At 35.7% G+C, this 20,747-nt stretch overlaps 1 protein-coding gene across 3 annotated transcripts in view; it reads right to left on the reverse strand.

Moving 5' to 3' along the window:
• Positions 1 to 20,747, reverse strand: part of LOC128878711 (uncharacterized) — a 298,863-nt gene that overhangs the window by 172,609 nt on the left and 105,507 nt on the right. The window lies entirely within an intron of this gene.

Consider the following 20,747-nt stretch of genomic DNA (forward strand, 5'->3'; position numbering starts at 1 on the left):
TTTTATGCCACGATCGTTCCACTTTTCTCAACCAGGAGGGAAACGATTTCGCGATCGAGGGAAACGGGCAGAACCCATAAAGTGCGCGTATCCGGACAGGATGCTCGCCTATCGGTTCACCTCGACGACGAGAAAAGTAGTTGACCGTTCCCGCGATACGATATCACGGTCGAGTAGCGTTTTATCTAGACAATAGGTAACACACAATACGTTTCTTCCATGTAAAGTTTTATTTACCTGTACTGAAACTTACGAAGGGCAAGACAACTTGGAGAATCATTTTTCTTTCTCTTTCTTGAACTGCGCACTTCGTTAAATTTTATTTATATACTTTTCTATATATGGTTGTTAATATACACGACTAAAATTTACCCAAATTGCTGTTGAATTTAGGAATACAATGTGTGAACTGTGTTAATGTTGAGAGAAATAGACTTTAAATTCCTTTGGAGTAATACAAATGTTCTATTGTTATTTAAAGTGAATGGGAAGCATCGAGAAACGATTGATTTGTATTGTAACTACATTGTGCCTAAAATAAATTTACCCAAATATACACGACTATCCCACGTTATTTATACCATGTGAACATCCTGGAATAATCATTTCTAGATTCCACAGACTATCCTGGAAAACTCCTAAAACTTACTATGGTAAGCTGTTGAAGAAGGTAAGATGGAAGGAAACTGACACAAAGAGTAGAAGACAGAGTACATTTCATTCCAGACCTGGTAATGGGACTCATCGTATAAACGATCCAGCAGACCTTGCCTTAGATGCTAGAACATTTGGAGATTTTGTGTTCGTAATACGTCATATTCATGCGAGGCGTTATCAATGGGTGCTGCCACGTATATTGTTTCTTTTTCGACAGTCTGTGTTGTATATCGCGTCGAGACCGATCATGTGCACGCTTCCAAATGAATAATAAAGTCGTATATTATATGTAATTAGTGCCTCTTGGTGTTTTGTTCAACCTCCCACAGCGTTCTTGCCAATATTTTGTTTTTTTAATTTTTAGTTTCGATGAATGGTGATAACACACCATCCAAGCGAAAGGTGGCACACCCGGAATTATATCCGGCCATGGTGCTATCATTTGTCGTGCTATCATGTGCCGTGCCTGCGAGCTCGGGGCCCACTTACTGACATGCATGGATTTAAAAGATGCGGTGTTCTATCGGAGATGAGGGTAGATGGTAAAAATTGCAAAAAACCTATCATAATGAGAATGTTAGAACATTTGGCGATCGATTCATATATACGTATATGTATAGGAACTGAAGGAGGACAGTTGCGGGAAAGATATTGGTTGTTGTTGCCCTCTAGTTGCGAGTTTAAGATTTACAAGAAATTTAAGAAACTAAGAATAATCTATCGCTACGTATTAAAATATATTTTTTCTCTCGCCATATTCTATAATTGCTGAATGTTTATGCAAAATCATATTTTTACAGATACAGAAAAAGAATTTAAATATAAATGAAAATATGTCCTATCTTCTAAACGGTATACCATGCATATTATTGTTAATATTTTATGTATTTTTGCATTTGTGCACATTACTATAGATTTACCTACATTATCATTTGCCATAAGCGCAGAAATGTTCGCAATATATCAATAATACTTCCACAGCACGAGGAGTTATTTTTAAGTTTGTTACCGCCGACAAGAAAACAACTTATTTTTTGTTTCAGTTCCTCCAAGTTCTGTATTTTAAAACGCATGCTTCCTTTTCCGAAAAATCGCCTCCAAAGGTGCGCGCACCATACGCGCGCTTGACTCGTAAGCTTCTGCTTCGTAATCTCCTCTGCGTGCCCTAATCGCATTTACTCGCAAACAGTACAGTGTTAATCAGAAGAAAATAATATCTCTGGTTATAAAATATTACTTCCACACATTCTATACAAACATGATAGACATCTACAGCGACATCCATTAAAGCGAATGTTCGCAAATCACGCGCGTGCTCCAAGCAACTTCGACATCGATTTTCTCAGGAACAAAGTCTCGTAGGAAAAATTCTTATTGCACGTTTTCGATTCAATTTTATACGTAGAATCATCTCCGTTTCGTTATTAGGGACACCCTATATGGATCGTTTGGTTCGGTAGTATAGACAATAATTTCTCCGCGGTGTCTGCAGGCCGTTTATCGATTATCGTTGGCCAAAAATACGCACGAAAGTGCGCTTCTGTGCCCCCTACTCCCATTCCCTCGTGCTCCTCGCAGCCACTCATCTTTCGATACACGATCCTCGACTCGAGAGAACGCTGAGAATTTCAAACTCGAATATTCGATCGACCGAAGAAACAAGAACCGTTTGGAGCTCCATTGCCGTCGAGATCCAGAGGATATGAACCCGCAAAAAATTTCTGAGCGACGGATATAAGGTCACCATCCCTGAATCATAAGAAAAGAGTACACGAAATGGCTGTCCAACCCATATCTGCTAAGTAAAATATCTATGTACATACCTACTGGATACAGAAATAGAAATAAGAGTAAATAATTCGATTCTCTTATCTTGTCATTTTAAAAAGAGTACATTTTAATTTGCAAATAAATTGTACGCTACAGACATAAAGTGAGTCAATTTAAATAATTTGTTATCTAAACATATTGCATTTGGCGATGATAAGTGAAAAGTAAAAGTATACTGTTTCATTTCAAGAAGAGTACGTGTATTTTTTAATGGATTCAGTTGGTAAACCAAATGAGAGAGAACCAATTCACGCCCTTGAGACACACGATTCGCTTCGACGAAAGTTCAGCGAACCGGTGAAGCTGGCCATGACGCGTGTTAATTAATCGTAATTGTTCGAAGTTCGGAACGGGCTATGAGACATACCGACACAGAACGGTTATAGACACAAAAATGCTTGCCGTGAATAAGTTTCTAAGTTCTTCATGCATTCCTTTAAAGCGTAAAAAATGGTACATTTCGAAAAAGCAACGAGATCTTTTGTTAAAAGTTGTTTTCAAAGTCTGTATCGTTTCAAAAGTGCTGAAGCTCTATCAAAATTAATATCGACAATGAAATCAAGTCGAGTAAAAATGAATATAATTTTCTACTATTACAAGGGGAAGTACTTGTATAGAAAGTAGAGAAATTATTATTAGAAGCTTTTGTTTTTTAAAATGTGCATATAATTTTTGCAAACATTAATTTGCGTATAAAATAATTCTATTACGTTGTCCCAAAAGTTTCTTTCGTTTTATTAGGAACACAATGTTTTATGTTTTCAGTTACATTAGCAAGTTGTACACGTTCCATTTTGCTCTATTACTTTCCTCCATCTGTTTGAAAGCAGCATAATGCTAGATTTCCAAAAATGTTGTGGTTTGCTAGCAGAATATCCTTTCAAGTGCATTTTTATTTCATTTATTAAATTAAACCTTTCACTATGAAGAGAATTTTTGAATGAAAAGAATAAATAATAAACGTATGGGGCAACATCTGGAGAGTACGGAGAATGAAGTAGAACATCTCACTGAAACATTAACAGTTATTGTTGTACAACTAAAGGAATGTGGAGCCTGGTGTTATCCTGCTGGAAAGCAACGTCCCGCCTGTTCACTAATACTGGTCGTTATATTCTGATTGGTTTCTTCAGTGTGTCCAATTTGGGAACATTACTTCGTGGAATTAATAGTTTCACAATATATTTTCGTTAATCATGACCTTCATAAAGTCCGCCTCTATAGTGGATAAACGGCTGCTGCAATCTTTATTTTCTAAATTAAAATTATCAGCACCGAATGTTCTAATCCAACTGCGAACAATCTTCTTAACATTTATAGAACCATTCCGATACGCGGAGCAAATTACGTTTACAGTATCCTTGTCATTGTTATCTTCTTTAAAAAAAAAATACAATATTACATGTAACAAATGCTTTCTTTGATTTTACACACTTAAAAGCGTATGAGATGATATGAATACTTCTTTAATGCGAATGAAATGTCCTCCAATATAGTTAAACGATGACTGAATAGGATAACATCAACTTCTAACACAGTTTACTTGCATAAACACTCTCAGATAAAACACTCGAGTGTAAGTCGCAAAAGAAACTGTTGGAACAATCCAATATGTGAACCGTTTATTTTGAAAGTGGAGTAAGTCCATTTTCTCTTGTTTCGAGAAAATTAAAGGTTAACAAATCTGTTAATTAAAAAATTTAGGCAAATTATATGAATTCTGGCAATGTTTCTACTATTTTATCAATATGTACTTTGGTTATATAAATTTGTTTTAGGCGTATTTTACTAAACTGATGTATACTTACGGGTTGCAAATGGACTTACACCACTTTCAAAATTAGACAATTGTAAAAATCGTTTAAATTCAATTTTGAAACATCAAATATCACTTAAAATGTACTTCATATTAATCCAATTTTGTTTACAAAGAATAACACGACATAAAATAAAAATAATATTTTTAATTTTAGACGCTAATTACATAGTTAAAATTACAGGATATTGATAGTATTTACTCACGCTCTGCATGTGGCAGTGTTTCGAAATATGCATGATGCACCGGAGGTATATAAGGTAGTAACCGCTTGATGTCTTTATATTTTTCATAAGTAATAGGCCTGACATCTTGGTAAAAAGGCGCCAGGGCGATTTTTTCAAATTTTAGCGATCTTCCAAGACGCGTAGGTAATAAATTTATAGTTTTAAATTCTTTGTCCTTCATCGATGTTTTATATAAAATAGTGTATGGTGCACTTCTGAGAAACTTCATCCAACATATTTTCAAAAATGGACTTACACCAGTTTCAAAATAAACAGTCCATGTTACCAATAAGAAGCTATGATCACCTGAAACTGCTGGTTTACCTTAGCGAAGGTACCGTCGAGCGCAAAGGATTAACCGTTAAAAAGAACGCTGGCATACGCTTCTGCGCGTCGCGAAAACGTTTCGATCGAAACTCGTCGCGATTAACCGCGCGACCAAGCAATTACCGAGTTCCCTCTTTCGCGAACAATGGTCGCATTAATCGCGAGGAGGAAAAAAGGACGAAGGAACAAGGAGATCCGAAGACAGATGGAGAGCGAGACCCAGAGGCGAGAGGAGAGCAATGAAAAGAGGGGGAGAGGTGGCGTCCGGGGTTATAGGGTGGTACACACTCACCCGTTCCCTTAATTTCATCCCCCCTACCTTCTCTTTCTAGATGCAAGTAGCTGCGAACGCAAAGTATATAGCCGGCGTGACGCCCGCACGCCTGCGTGCGTGCTTGTCTCTGAATCGAGTGCGTGCTGGGCGAAAAAAAAAATCTATATTGCTTTCGAAGCCAGGAGAATGCTTTCCGGGGGTGCGGAGACGTCCACGTGCACGTGCGTGCGCGAAAACGACGCGCTACCACGTTATTATTTAGCGTACACAGCGCATTCGGCACCCCGTAGTAACGTCCACGTGTCGCCAGACACTCGACGCGCGTCTCCCGGCATCCACCGAGCAACCAATCGAATTTGTACCGTGATACAGATAGCTAAAATTTTTGTTCAGGTGAAAGTCACGAATCTATGCGGACCGTATTTTAACAATCCGTTTGATTTTTTGCTTTTCGAATAATTCAATTGCAAGTTATTGTGTCAACCGTGGAAAAAAGGAACACGTTTCACGTGGCTATAACAATGAAAATGATTGCAGATAAACAACAACAATTTCTTTCATTAATTTAACCTATCTAGTACTACGTCTAAAATGATTGACGTTCCAGAATTATTTGTTATGTAAAATAAAAATTTTTGAATGAAAAGTTTTTTCTCTCAGGCGTTTGATAATATCTCCTCATCCCTTTAGACTCGGCTGTTCAATATTTGAATTCTATTTGTTTCCCTTTTAGAAATTAATTGTATCAAACTACGATTGGCTATAAATCAATGGCTATAATTCAGATAAGAAGACATTATTTGCTCCAGCACAAATAGTGTTCATTTTTGTTAACGTATGTTCCTGTAAGACTCAATTGTAATTTGGGAAATAGCAACCAGATATATTCACTGGAACATACATGTTTCGTTAGGATCGAAAGAGTAGATTTGTTAATAATTTTTTATTGGAAAAAGCATCCAATATAATTTAAAATTCTACACACACTTTTATTACTAGTTTAGTATAAGGTACAAATTTTCATGGAAACGTATTTAAAAAAATTTTAATGTTACAGCCCGTTGAGCGTGAGATCGCGGAACAGACATTGGGCGCGGGGTTGACATATCTGCCGTCCAAATCAATTGAAATAAAAAATTCAACTGGCGTTTTATTATAAAAAAAAGAACTATGTAATATATAATTTCGCGTGTTCGTTAGATGATGGAGAGATTATTTCTGAATATACATTCAAAATTTAAAGTCCACATGTTCAATAGTTTTTATGAAATATTCTCAACCAACTTCGAAAATACGGTATTGAGGAAAAACTCGTTCAAAGTTTTGAGTACGTATATTTCTAGAAATTTTGCACAATTGTTCTTCAAGGGTTGTATTACAAAAGTCTGTTGGAAAAAAATCGATTTTGTAGTCCGGAAAACAGCAATTCCTCCATTAAGGGAATACTATTCTTTTTTTGGGTCAAAAAATAGATTACTTTTTTGTTGGATAGTCTTGTTTCTTAAGATCCTTGGGATCGAGTTCACATTTTAAAAATGACTACGAAGGGTCGCAAGGTCAAAAGTTCAATGGAAAAATTGAAAATTTAAGTTCAAAGTGCTGTCACGTTGTCAATTTTCTTTTAATCCTTTTTCCCCTAATTTACGCTAAAACCATGTCCATAATGAATAGAACAAAATCAATTTTTATTGGTTCGGTCCAAAAAGTCAGACTCGCATAAAAATTATTGGATACATTAGTAACAAGCTTGAAGAATAACCTAGAATTTCTGCAGACATATTAAAAGTTTATAACAATGAAAAAAAGTAGATCCGCATAAAATGACCTTAGATGGCTGTCAGCGCAGTAAAAATGATATATCGTTATAAATGTATAACGCAATAAATAGTGCTTGTTTCCAGACTGCGCAATATTGACCTTTATTTAAACACGTACAAACTCTATCGGTATTGGAACTTTTGATTCGTTTCTCGTTAATTTGAATCTCAATTACGAATATATATATGTATATACAGTGAGTGTAATAAGTACTCGTACAGGAACCATTTATTTTAAATGTAGTATTGTACGAATACTTTTTACACTGACTATATATCACCGAGAATACACAAAAATATAACTTTTCGAATAAACGTAGCAGTTAATCGTTATATGTTTCATTTTGTTAGTTATTACTTGCACGAAATTTTGTTAATCTGTGAAGCACAATCTACGATATAAAAAAACGAGGGAAACAGAACTTTCGGATCATCGATCAGACTTGAATCGCGTGGAGACCGTTGCCTGGCTCTTTAACGATAAACCATATCACCGTGTACTTTATCACTCGGACTACCTGTTTGCCTTTTCGTCCATTGTAACATGTTGGATGACATGTTATAACACATTTTGTAACATGAGTTATATTTCTTTTTTGAAGAAAGTCTTGTCATAGGATGACCCAAAACTATTTCACCTGAATCTCTTGTTCATCGATGATACTGATTTTATCAGTAAAGGTTATTTATAAAAAAAAAACCATTGAAATTATATAAAGAGTTTGACGGCACGTATCTCAAATGTGCCGAAACATTTGTATGCTTTCATAACCAGTGCATGATTTGGCAACACCGATAGCTTGGATAGAAAAATCGGTATTAATCGTTTCGTCTAGCAGATTTTGCTTTAAACGCTACTAGTCAAAATAATTTTTCATGTATTTATCTCTATTTTTATTAGTAGACACTAAGTTATGAATGTTACAACGTTACAAGTTCCTACAGTAATTGTAATCAATTCGTTGAATCGTTGACAATGAATTTAAGGATAATAGATCCGAAAGAGGTAGAACGTATGCATCCGCAAGGCTACGTGTGTTGATCGGATCATGATGTTCCAGACCAGAGCTTAAAAGCCGAAGTTTGAACAATGGAAACTATCTAACTTGACTTCTAGGTGCGTTCAAACAGATTTCACGGTGCAAGTTCAAGTTGGATATTTACCCATTCAAGATTTTGCTCGGAAAGGGTAGGTCTGCTTTCGTATCAGCTAGCGTACTAAATCTAACCGTGATCGTGACATATTTGTTTATCGATAATGTACTAATAAATTATCAACTAAGCGAAAACTGTTTCAATGACTAATAACGTCTCGTCTGAGGTAGGATCGAAGTACTATATTAGTTCGCACTAGTAACACAACACTAACAGAGATAAGGAGTCGACTAGTAAGTCTGACCAGGAACGATACGATCTCCTTTATTATACATAGAGACATAAGGAGTCGACTAGTGAGTCTGATCAGTAACGGTACGATCTCCTTTATTATATTATACATAGAGACATAAGGAGTCGACTAGTGAGTCTGGCCAGTCACGGTACGATCTCCTTCATTATACGATAAAATTCTACAGCATAATCTATGTTATACTCTAGAATTTTACACTGTAATCCGTACTAAAGTATAGAAGTTTATACGTTAACACTTAATATGTATATAATATAGCTTAATTTCAACTTCTGTAACTCCTGTAATATGAATGTTAATATACAGTCAGTCACATAAGTATCCGTACCCTCTATATCTATCGAAGTATAGATTAGTTTGATGTTCTAAAATAAATTTGTCATTATAAGTATATACATGTTTATTCATGTACATATTTATTTGGAAACATCAAGTTATCATTCAATGTAGACAAATTTCTTGAATAAACACAGGGTGTACGAGTAAGTATCCATATACGACAAGCTACCTGTTTTGAAAATTAACTCTTAATTAATATCAGTCAATATTACCTTCGATTTTTAAATCGCATACAGTTAGTATGGTCACGCTTACTATAATATGTATGTTTGTAAGCGCAGAACTCAGCGTAGCGTAAAAAGGGAAATCCTCCGACCGGTTGACAACGCGTCAACAATCCTCACAGCTGAATTCACCAAGCAGATCCAGGGCAATTGCAATAATATTGCTCCTTGTACAATAATAAATACTAGTCGTTCTAAAATAGTATTTAATATAGTATTTAATTACTCAAGTTACCGGTGGTCCAAGACGCGAGCGAGTACCTCCGAAAGGTAACCGACCTAATCCACTCTCGATCTCTACGATGTCGGCTACTCACGGTGATCTCGTGGAAACTCACCCCCCGGAAAAAACGCATATATTCGCGGAGATTGCACTCACCGAATCTCGAGCAGCGTCGTTCGTCAGAAATTCCCGCTTACTCACATTTCGTCGCGAAGCGATAGCAGTCAGTCCAGTCTGGGTTTGGAAACACGCGCGATCAACACAAGGGTTCGACGCACGGCTAGCAAAAGTGTGTAAAAGCCACGAGTCGCCGCGAACGGCACTATTGTTTCCGAGGCGCGTGCACTACTGCCGGTGGCCGGCTGGCGGAAGGATAACCGAGTCGAATGAAAGCACCGCCACCATCATCGTCGCTGCCTCCGCCGCCGCCACTACCGCCACCACCGCCGCCACCACCGTCGCTGCCGCCACCGCCGCTTCTATAATCAATATTAGTTGCTCGAGGATCCGCGGAGCGTCGCCGTTCGACGCTTATAGAGAAGAATAGAGACCGAAACACACCGACAGGGCCGAAGTAAGAGTTACCAGCGCCCGAACTTGGCCACAGTTTCGTCCGAATAAAATGAATAATCGCACTCTATGCCACTTAATGGACGAAATTCAAAACTTCCAAGTATAACATGCAAACATTGATATTTCGTAAAATTTTAGTAAAAACATGTAGTTTGCAATATTATAGACAACTTAATATTCTAATTTATTGTTAAAATTAAAGCTCGAAGTTTAGGAAACAATCTGTCCATTATTTTCAATGACGTACCATTCGCAGGAAATTTGTTTCTGTAGGTTCATTTTTGTAAGTTGATTTTAATATTATTCTAATTGTTTATGTAAAAAGTTTTACTAGATTTAAATGGACTTTAAGGAAAATGTACCAAAAGGGCCTGCGTGATCTTTTCTATACAAATTCTGGACATAGTAAACTTTACATTAACGTTAAATTTATTTTTCCCGAAATAAAACTATGCAGAATCGTCAGACATATACACAATAACAGATTCTAAGTCTTAAATTGATTTACCGTAAAAGATCCTCCTTTTGCATGTTTAAATAAGTCTGTAATATGCAAGTAATTACAAAAAATTACGTGAAAATTTAAAACATACTAATACTAATTTATACCTTTTGTCCCAGATACCTACGTACTCAAAATAATTTTTGTTAATTTGATGACAGAATTGTTCAACTGGAAGTTAGTAGTCAGTTGATAAAGTGTCGCAATAGCAAAAATTGAAATAACTTGGTTATTTAATAAGAAATCAAAATGACAATTTTTTTAATAACATTATATATTTTTGTATGCATTAAAAGGTGTTTTCCTAAACCCTCTTCAAAAAAGTATTAAGGGTCTTAGGACAACAACTGATTAGAAGTTATGAATTTTGTTCCAAACGGCCATATATTTACTCGTCACACTGTTAGTCGATAAAACCAACATATAGTGATTGATTCTTGGGCGTTCAATTCGTCTTCGTTCATTATAAAAATATTGTATTCCTTGAATCAAGTTCTTATACGAGTAACAGGACTTTAAACTGAGGAAATAAGCAAAGTAATTCCAATAACGACATTTTAGGGGAACTAAATCATGAAGTTAGAAAAATAAATACTATAATAAGTGCAAGATTATGAAATTTCCGAGTTTCTGGAAGAAAGTTTGATCTCGTAGAAATTTTCATGAGTATTCGTCTGGCAGTCAACGTATTAACCAAGCGATTTAATTCGACTTGTATACTTGGAGTCTCATTAAAAATTTATAGGATCAAGGACTTCGTATAATATTACTACGCATATGCAAGTATTATGTTATCGTACACTGCATATATTATATGATTGGAAATATATCGAATTCACTTGCAACATTTATTAAATTGATCAAGTATTCATATATGCACCAATTGGTAAAAGATTTCGACCAGTTTACGAGGTAAAATATAATTTCAATTTCTATCGAACAAATAATGAATTACAAATTCGTGTCTTTTATTCGTTACTTTTTATCTCGATGAGAATTTTGTTTATCTCTATAATTCCATACTCTACTAATTTAAATTATAATTATTAAAATGTACTCGGGAAAGTTTCTCATTCGAAATAATTCACAACGAGAGGTATGAGAGCAAATGAACTTTTGTCAGTTACCAGAGGAACTCTTGACATTAATTTGAATACGTAGACATTTCGGCCATAATAATTACGTTCAAAAAATAGCGGATGACCTTGATATCTTTGCGAGAAATCGAAAGCGATTCATTCATTGGATCTCCTCTTTGATACTACGCAACTTTTGTATGAAAACATTTTATATACAGGAGTTGATTCAAGAGCTATTTAAGATGGTACAGTTAGGTGATTCAACTTGCTCACTTTTATACACTTGAAAAGGTTTATATATAATTAGCCGGAAACCTTGACATATTGAATGTTAATCTTTAGAATTGCTCTTCTAACCAACGAAAGATATATTTATTCCACAACGTATACAAATAAAGTATTAAAGAAAGGAATAGTTTCAAGCTTCGAATAATATTTAAAAATCATACGTTAAGTTTGTTCGTTCTTAATCTTTGATATGTAATTCTGCGAATAAATCCGTGATTTTTGTTTTGCTGTAAGAATAAAACTCTTTCTTATTAAGTATTAATACTTCTCACTCTAAGTTTTGTTGTTTAACAACTAGTAAATAGAATCAAAACATCGCATTAAAACGAAATTCTGTTTTTGTAACTGAATAAATCACGAATATATTCATTCAGGTAATATGTATCGAAATATCTATGTATCAATGAAACAAGATTACAGTCCCTACAACCAAATAAATCACGGATTTATTAATTGGAGTAATATGGAGTAAAGAGGTATACGTATTGACAAGTGTACACAAAAAGCAATTGGCACACATAATAATAGTATTGTTTGAATTAATTTCTTTAGGTTTATGTTTTTTGTCTCTCGTTGAGGTACCCATGGTATGCTTCCATGTAAAACCGGCCCTGCACACCGATGATCGTTTATCGGAGCGAGACGCCACGAGATGCACACTGTTCGACAGAATGAGGCTTAGCTGCTTCCAGTGGCGTTCAAGGGTCGTCACATTCAAGCAATGCACACTCCCAAAATATTATAACATCGTTTCTGATGCAAGCACTCGTACCAGAGGGGATGTTTAGCTAACGCTCGTTACGTCTCGAATTTGGCGTGAGTGTCACTCGAGCGTGAACGTCCCTTGAGCACTAGTAGGAGCAAACGGAACATCTCCTGTTCCTGATCGACAATTTCCAGAATACTATGCACTTGAAACTATCGAGAACACGCTACTCGACTGTCGGATTCCGTAATTGTAGTTCACTCGGGCCATCGACTTCCGGTTGAACGGGAGTTAGTATACGTCTGGCGATACCCAAAGAATGAAAGACTTTTCTTGGGTAGGCGTAACTGTGCACCCTAGTGTATTAAATAGTATCAGCTATCCGTGGATCTGTCATTTGTGTCTCAGAGCTTCCAAACCTCGTTTACTATGGCTCTTCTAACCAACGAAAGGTATATCCTTCCTAAACCACCCCTACCGCGGCAATCACGAGCATACATGTCACGTTCTCGACGACGGACTCTCATTCTACGTGAAATAGAGTTAGTAAACAATACTATCCTTCACTCGTGGAGCAGGTATACATGCTTCCGAACGTGCTCGTACGTTTTCGGCTAAAGTACGGTCCTCGAATAAGCTTTCCACGCAAGGGAAAGTCGATAGTACGAACGAGAATTCGCTGTCAAAACTGTCGGATCGTACCTTCAGAATGGTGGTCGTCCTCGATTCGCATCTGCTAGTTCGCGAACCATTTTTCGAAATCATCGTTCCGTGCAGGAGTACTCAATGTCCAAGTGCATCGTCGCGCACGCACAGAAAGTTTAAAAAACGCAAGATACAAAAAAGTAACAAGCAAAAAACACCAAAATCGAGCACGCGACTCGAGGTCTGGACGTTCCACTGTTCAACGTGGTTTTTTGTTAAGAATCCTGAGGGAAAGCACGATGTTTCGCCGAATGGAATGCTCTTCGACGATTTCCGCGATAGGGAGAATGCAACGCGTGGCAGGATTGCGCGCGGTGCACGTTTTTTACTGGTAAACTAGTCGGTAGGGTGTGGCGAGAGAGAACGTTTGAAAAGATTGGCACGCGATTCGCTTCGACCGGCGTCCACCGTCGGCGAGGGCGCCCAGAACGATCCAGCGACCGTCGCGACGCCGGCCGTCGTCGCGTGCTCGTGTCGTAACGTGTCCCGTCGCGCCATCTTGTCGACGTCGACCGGAAGACGCCTCCGCGCGGGATGGTGTGTATCGTCTGAATCTCCGACACCGACCGAGAGAACAACGTTTTATCAATCGAGCTTATACCCTCCGAGATTCTTCGTCGCTTTACCCTCACCGACATAAAATGTATGTCTTTTTTATTGTTTTAAATTATATGTGTATATTTATATAAGAATGTAGTGTACAGTACGAATGGAAGTATTATAATTTATCGGTAAGGATTTTAACAATTTTATATAATTTTAGATTAAGAATCAATAAAATAGCAAGACACATTTTGATGTCGATGAGAATAGAGCACCGGAAAGCGTGATTGAAATTTCAGCCGCCACTTGGCGGTATAACTTCATGGGTACTTTGTACGAATAACTTAAAAGACGAATGATTTAGAAGAATGGATATACGAAAATGGCAAAGAAATTCATGACGTAACCATAATCGCTGTTATACAAAATATTTCAAGATGCTTTCATTTTAAACAGTGCACTTCGATATTTAGAGCAATGTGGTGATCAAAAGAAGCATTTATCATGACAAATCACTTTTTTCTGCAACATTAAAGTAATAAACAAAAATATAGGTTTAATTATATGTTTCGCATATTTTGTATTTGCAATTATAATAGTATTTGTATTAGTAAATTGCGTATACATATATGCAAGGTGGTCCACTTAAATCAGGCTATCAGAATGTCTCTTCCAATTATGATGATGGAAAAAATATCTTATTTGTTACGTTGCAACAAATTTTTGTTTCCAATGTCCCCTCTTTAAGAGTTTTCAAGATCATTGATGTTTTTTCGCTCATAATTCTTTTCTATGGTATTACGTAACTGACATTAGAATACGTTCAGGTATGTATGACATGATCCCGAAATGATATTTTAGTCAAAGAATTAAACTTACACGTAAAATTGACGTTAATCGAAAATCGTAGACTTCCACAATGACGCGAGAACCTATAAATGTAGATGAACATGTTTATTATCGCACTGTGAATGACTCTTAAGAGCCCCAGAGCCTTGATCATGTTTGTTCTGTTTCACACAGAGTCGTTCAACCGTCTTGATCTTTCGAGAGCCTGTCGTTAACCAAATAGCGACGAATCAGCTGTTCCGAAAAATCAATATATCGATTGGACGTTGACACGGCTAACCAGACAAAGACAGAATTAATATATATCTCGTTTCACTCATGTTGAATTCATTTGTCTTAACCCATTGACAGGGTTCCCCGCAATTTGAATGCAATTCATTCGATTTCCTCCTCTTTTCTCAAGAGGAGTCAACGAAATAATCGAATCGAGTTGCAGTTGTTCAGTTTTTCAAAGACCTTTGACCGAAAACGATCGAGCTCATCAGACACGGTTCTGATCAAAAAGTTTTCGTGTTAAGGTAAACGGACGCGATATCAGGCACGGTTCTGAATTAAAGTCTCGTATCAATTGGTCATTAGAATCCTTGATATTCGGCTTATTCTGATTGTACAGCATTCAACGTAAGATTGATTGACTGAGGTCGATCATCGAGACTTCGTCAACCATCTTCGTTTTCCATAATCAATCAGTCGAATAGTGCCGAATAATCGTTGGATTCAGCCAATTGATGTATCGAATTACTAATGATTGGTCGAATAGAGTTCAACATGAAACTCAACCAATTATTTATCGTTCTCGACGTGCGTTGGTCGAAAAAGAGTCGTAATATCGAGACTCAACCAATCGTCACGATTTCGAAATTCATACATCAAGAAAACGACGCGTCTAGGGCAGGAATTGTCAGATGCAGCCCTACCCATGAGTCTACTGACAATTCCGAGACGAAACCCACGCACTCCTTAAATTCGATCCATTTGAATCAATCACTCAATATTAATTTGGCGAGTGATAATCCGATTGTTTGTATCTTTTAAAAAATTTCAAAAGTAAAAGTATGCAACAATGTTTAATAACTCATTTTCTATTAAACTATCTTTATAATATTACAATGGATATTCGAAATACATTCGAAACGAACAATAGTAGCAGTATAAGCTCTAACTATTCATGTTACAATTCCACCACGTTCACTGTAGCATTTGAAAATAGATCTAGAATTTGTTTTGCACGGTTTGTCTTTGCACTTGTCTTAATCACAGTGGGCTCCATTTATATAGTACAATATAATTTTACGGTTACGTCATTATATAAATCTGAGCGTATTTTAATGTTAGTTACATAATGGAATGGAAAAAATATGCAGTTCTGAGCGAAAAATCATTGATGACTTTGAAAACTCCATAAAAAAGTTGGGAAAAATTTATTGCAGCGTATTGATCTCCTCGTACCATTCAAATTGCATTTGAAATATTTCTTGTATCATTACAATTGGAAGAGATATACAGGTGTCCTGGTTTAGGTGGACCACCCTATCCCAGGTGGTGTCCCAGAATTAGTGTAAGAACCGGAAATGGAGATAGCTGAGACGATTTTGAACCACAATTTCCTTTGTAAAAATGTCGGATGGTGCTTCCCGAGTAGCGCGCGCTGTGATTGGTCGGTGGTTTTTTGTTAATAATGCGAAAACGAAGCACCATCCAACATTTTTGCAAACAAAATTGTGGGTCAGAATCATCTCAGCTACCCCCCATTTCCGGTTCTTACACTAAGTCTGGAACACCCTGTATACAGGGTGAATTTCGCTTGGGATTCTAGGCCCAGAATATTGGGATTCTTCCCATTTTCCTTCGTTGGGCCTAGAATCCCAAACGAGACCCTCCGTATCGATTTCAAGAACCGCATGGTGCTTACTGCATCAATGGGACCGAACCGAATTTTCTCTTTGAAAATTAGCAAACTTTGAAGCGTTATAGCTTGAAAACTAATAAAAATAGAGTAAACATATTAAAGCTTGATGAATTCGTCTTGGAAAGTACTATCGCATGGTATAAAAAAAATATATATAGTTCCATTTGAAAAACGAAACTTGACCATCATATCTCGTTAAATAATTAAGTTAACAAAAATTTCTTCGCGTTGAAACATAAGCTCCATTTTACCATGCAATTTCCATATTTGAATTTTGGCATTCAGCCGATAGTTTTAGGGTTAGAGCTCCGTATCACTTAGGCTGGGACACTCTGTATGTCTCTCAGATACCAACCCCTCCGCTGCTAGCTCATTCTTATTTCTTTTGCCTGTAGTTTTGTCCGAGTAGCCCCGACCACCGGTGTAATATGATCCTCACCGATTGATACTCTTCTATCGAGTGTTTTTTTTTCTCGGACCTCTTTCTCTTTCATTATCTGTCCTCTTCTACGTTCAACGCTCGACACGTGTCAAGTGTAAACACATAAAAACACTCGAGTGCAATGTTTTGGGTCTCTGATTTTGCATACCTCCTTCAGTCGTTACTATATCTTCTAATGTTTTGCCAACAAACTTCGAGTGTGGAGAAGGACAGCGAATGAAGAAGAGGACGGAGCGACATGCAAAAATGACGACCAACACCGGGATTATTTCGGTGAGACAATACGTAGTAAATATGGTGTGAATTACGTCCTGTTTGGTCTCATTTGAATCAGAAAAATGTCAGGAATATGATGGTAACAGTTTTACAACAAAAACGGTAATAATAAAAAAAGTTTGATGGTTGCATTAGCCTGGTCTCATCGAGATATCCGATCCCGGATCATGTTACTTTTCATTTATCGTAGAGAAATTTGTGCATTTAAGGAGACTGTTGAATTATATACTACATATGTAGGAGTTGGGCTCCGAATTCGTGCGTTTATCGCGCGACAATCGATCAAACGCAACGAACGTCGCTCGCGAGTGTGTTTTTCAAAAATTGTTCTGTCATTTGACATTGCAAAGAACGCGGCTATAAGGAGTTATATTATATTTGATCTTTGTATCTCAAAATAATCTGTTATTACGTCCGTTTTTTCCTCAATCCCCATATGTATATAAATGTACAATAAAATTTTTAATGTTTTCAACCTTGCTCTCTGCGTGAATTTAAGTGTGAAGAAGTAAACGAAAATAATTAAAGAATACAAGCGATATTTGTTACAATTCTTTTATGTTACATTTGTAACTTTATCACAGTATAATAATTATTACATAAGTCACAAAGAATGAGAGTTGGTATAAAATATCACTACCATCCGCTTTCATCACTCGGAAGCCGATCAAGACGAAATTAATAACACCTTTAAGTAGTGTTCGAAATGTTCGCCGTTACCATCAATGGAAACGCATAATCGATGAATGGGCAAGCGTGCCTCATCTTGAAGTGTTTCTGCAAGTTCATCGCGAGTCAGTAACGATGAGGTGTATATAGTTGATGACATGCTAGAACGTGTCATTACAGCGCATAATGCTATAACTGCCGAAACACATCAGCATCTGCCACTCTCAATCGTTAATCGATTATGCATTTGCATCGAACGCGATTGGACACTTCGGTTGGTGATTGGAGAGTACGTAAGAACAAATAAACCAAATTAGAACATAGATGCTTGAGAAACAAACTAAATTTTGGTATTGATGTTCCTTAGCAATGTAACAAGTGCATGTTCATTATTTTCATTTAGATAACATTTGTATTAAAATTTACATTAAAATTATCTATTTGTATTAAAATTTACATTAAAATGATCTATTTGTATTAAAATTTACACTAAAATTATCTATTTGTATTAAAATTTACATTAAAATTATCTTACAATAGTTATTATTGAAGTTTGACATGATCTAATACACATTCACGAGCTCTCGGTAGAAAAAGAAAATATTTTATATCGGAGTAAGATGTATGTTTCCGGTAATATTTAATAGTTATTAAAAAGACTCGTTAAGAAGTTTTCTGTCGTTGCGAAAGAAACACAGTCTAAAAGAAAGAGGAAACTAAGGAATTTGAAAGTTTGGAACAGTTGAAGTTTTTTTTTACAGTTTTTCATCATATTTTTGTACTTGCAACATTTTCGTTTTTACTCTACCCTTATTAAAAGTAATAAAAGATAGCAACTTTTATATTGAATTTTATGTTTACAAGTAGTTTTACCTGACAGCTAAATAATAAGAATCTTTAATAATATCATTTAAAAATCTAATTCATTACTAAATAGTTTTAAATCAATTCTGAAAAGATCTATTCGTACAGATCCTATGATTTTTTTTACATATAAATTTTTATGCAATGCATCATTCAACAATATATAAAAAGTTGAAATTGATAAACATGATACCGTTTAAATTAAACATTAAACAGTCTGACTAATTAATATTTATACTCGAAATACCACGAAACGTATTTACTTTATAAAATGTATTTATCACATCAGTATTTTCATTTAATTTAAACATACTAATTTTAATTACTGCTTGGCGCAGATAAATATTAAACGGTGGTATCAATTCTGTTATTATTATCAAAGAATAATAATACTTGACATAAAAATGAAGATATTTAAGAGATTATACACATTTCATAACAAATTAGCTTCAAATTGTACCAAAAAATGGTAATTCTACTTTAAATTTAATTCTACTTTAACTGTAGAAATCGCGTAAAGCTACTGCCAGAAATCTAGGTCGGGGCTTAAACGTTGCCAGAAGTCGATAAAGTTGTAAAAAAATTGTTTAAATTTTAATGACAAGGTGCAGTTCTGGCGAATTCGTTTTCATATTATTTATTGCTTAAAAAACCTGGATAACAATTGCCACAAGACAGAATGGTGGCTAAGAACATGAAAAATGATAATATCGTCATAAGTTGGTAAACAGGAAAGCAACCTCTTTAAAATTTAAATAATAAGGTGCAGTTCTGGCAATGTGTTTTTCTTATTATTTATATTATTAGTTAATTACATATGCAATGACAGAAGGCTAAGGTGTGGAAAATGCAAACAAAAAAGAACAATACAAATTATTGAATTGAAGAGTATAATAAATTATGCGATAAATAAAATCGAATCGAGTTTAATGGATCATCAACATTTTATAAAGTATAAATAAATAAGGAGTATACAAAAGAAGAATAAGTATAAATAATTATAAATAATTTAAAACAAAATTATAATTAATGTAATCGATTAATGTGTCTATTTTATTTATCGCATAATTTATTATACTCTTCAATTCAATAATTTGTATTGTTCTTTTTTGTTTGCATTTTCCACATCTTAGCCTTCTGTCATTGCATATGTAATTAACTAATAATATAAATAATAAGAAAAACACATTGTCAGAACTGCACCTTATTATTTAAATTTTAAAGAGTTGCTTTCCTGTTTACCAACTTATGACGATATTATCATTTTTCATGCACTTAGCCACCATTCTGTCTTGTGGCAATTGTTATCCAGGTTTTTTAAGCAATAAATAATATGAAAACGAATTCGCCAGAATTGCACCTTGTCATTAAAATTTAAACAATTTTTTTATAACTTTATCGACTTCTGGCAACGTTTAAGCCCCGGCCTAGACTTCTGGCAGTAGCTTTACGCGATTTCTACAGTTAAAAACTATAACAACACAAAATTTTAAGGCTACACTCAAAGATTTTATTTTGATTAAAAATTAACATGTTTGACCGCCCGCCCACGTTTCCAACCCCGGGAGCGCCTTCTGGCTGCAGCGCTATGGGCTTTGTCATCTAGTAAGGAGTGTTTTTAGATACAAATTTTCACTGCACCTTATCATTCGTGATTTTCGTAGCCAGCTCTTGGACTAGTTCAGAATTCATATGCGAACAAATGCATCGATAATGCGCTCTCAGTCTTGAAAAATGTATCTTCGACGACTCGACCGTGTTTAACTACTTCACATGTCTCAATGGCTGGGCAAAACTTTTCACGCAGTTTTGTCGACAATTTCGACTGCTTCGTAAAAAGATTGCTTGTCGAGCGCTAATGGAAGCCTTAGCATTAAATCCCACCATCTCGTTCAAACGGCGATTTTCTACACGGCCAGAAATCCCGATAAGTTTGACAAAAAGTTTCTTCGAAATTAAATTCCGATATTCTCAATAGGTAACGTAAAATTCAAATTTCTTACTTCACAATTTCATTGCCGAAACAAAAAATAATAACAAATGGCAATTAAGTTTTAGTATAATCCATCCATGGTATAATCAAGCTATACGCGTGTATCGAATATTTTCAGTGATTTGGTTTGCCACTCGTTTGCGAGATTCTATAACAGGAGGCACTATAACAGGAAGTCACGCGCTCCATCGACAAAATTTTCCTAAA

The sequence above is a fragment of the Hylaeus volcanicus genome, chromosome 6 (assembly GCF_026283585.1).
Source record: "Hylaeus volcanicus isolate JK05 chromosome 6, UHH_iyHylVolc1.0_haploid, whole genome shotgun sequence".
Classification (NCBI taxonomy): Eukaryota; Metazoa; Arthropoda; class Insecta; order Hymenoptera; family Colletidae; genus Hylaeus; species Hylaeus volcanicus.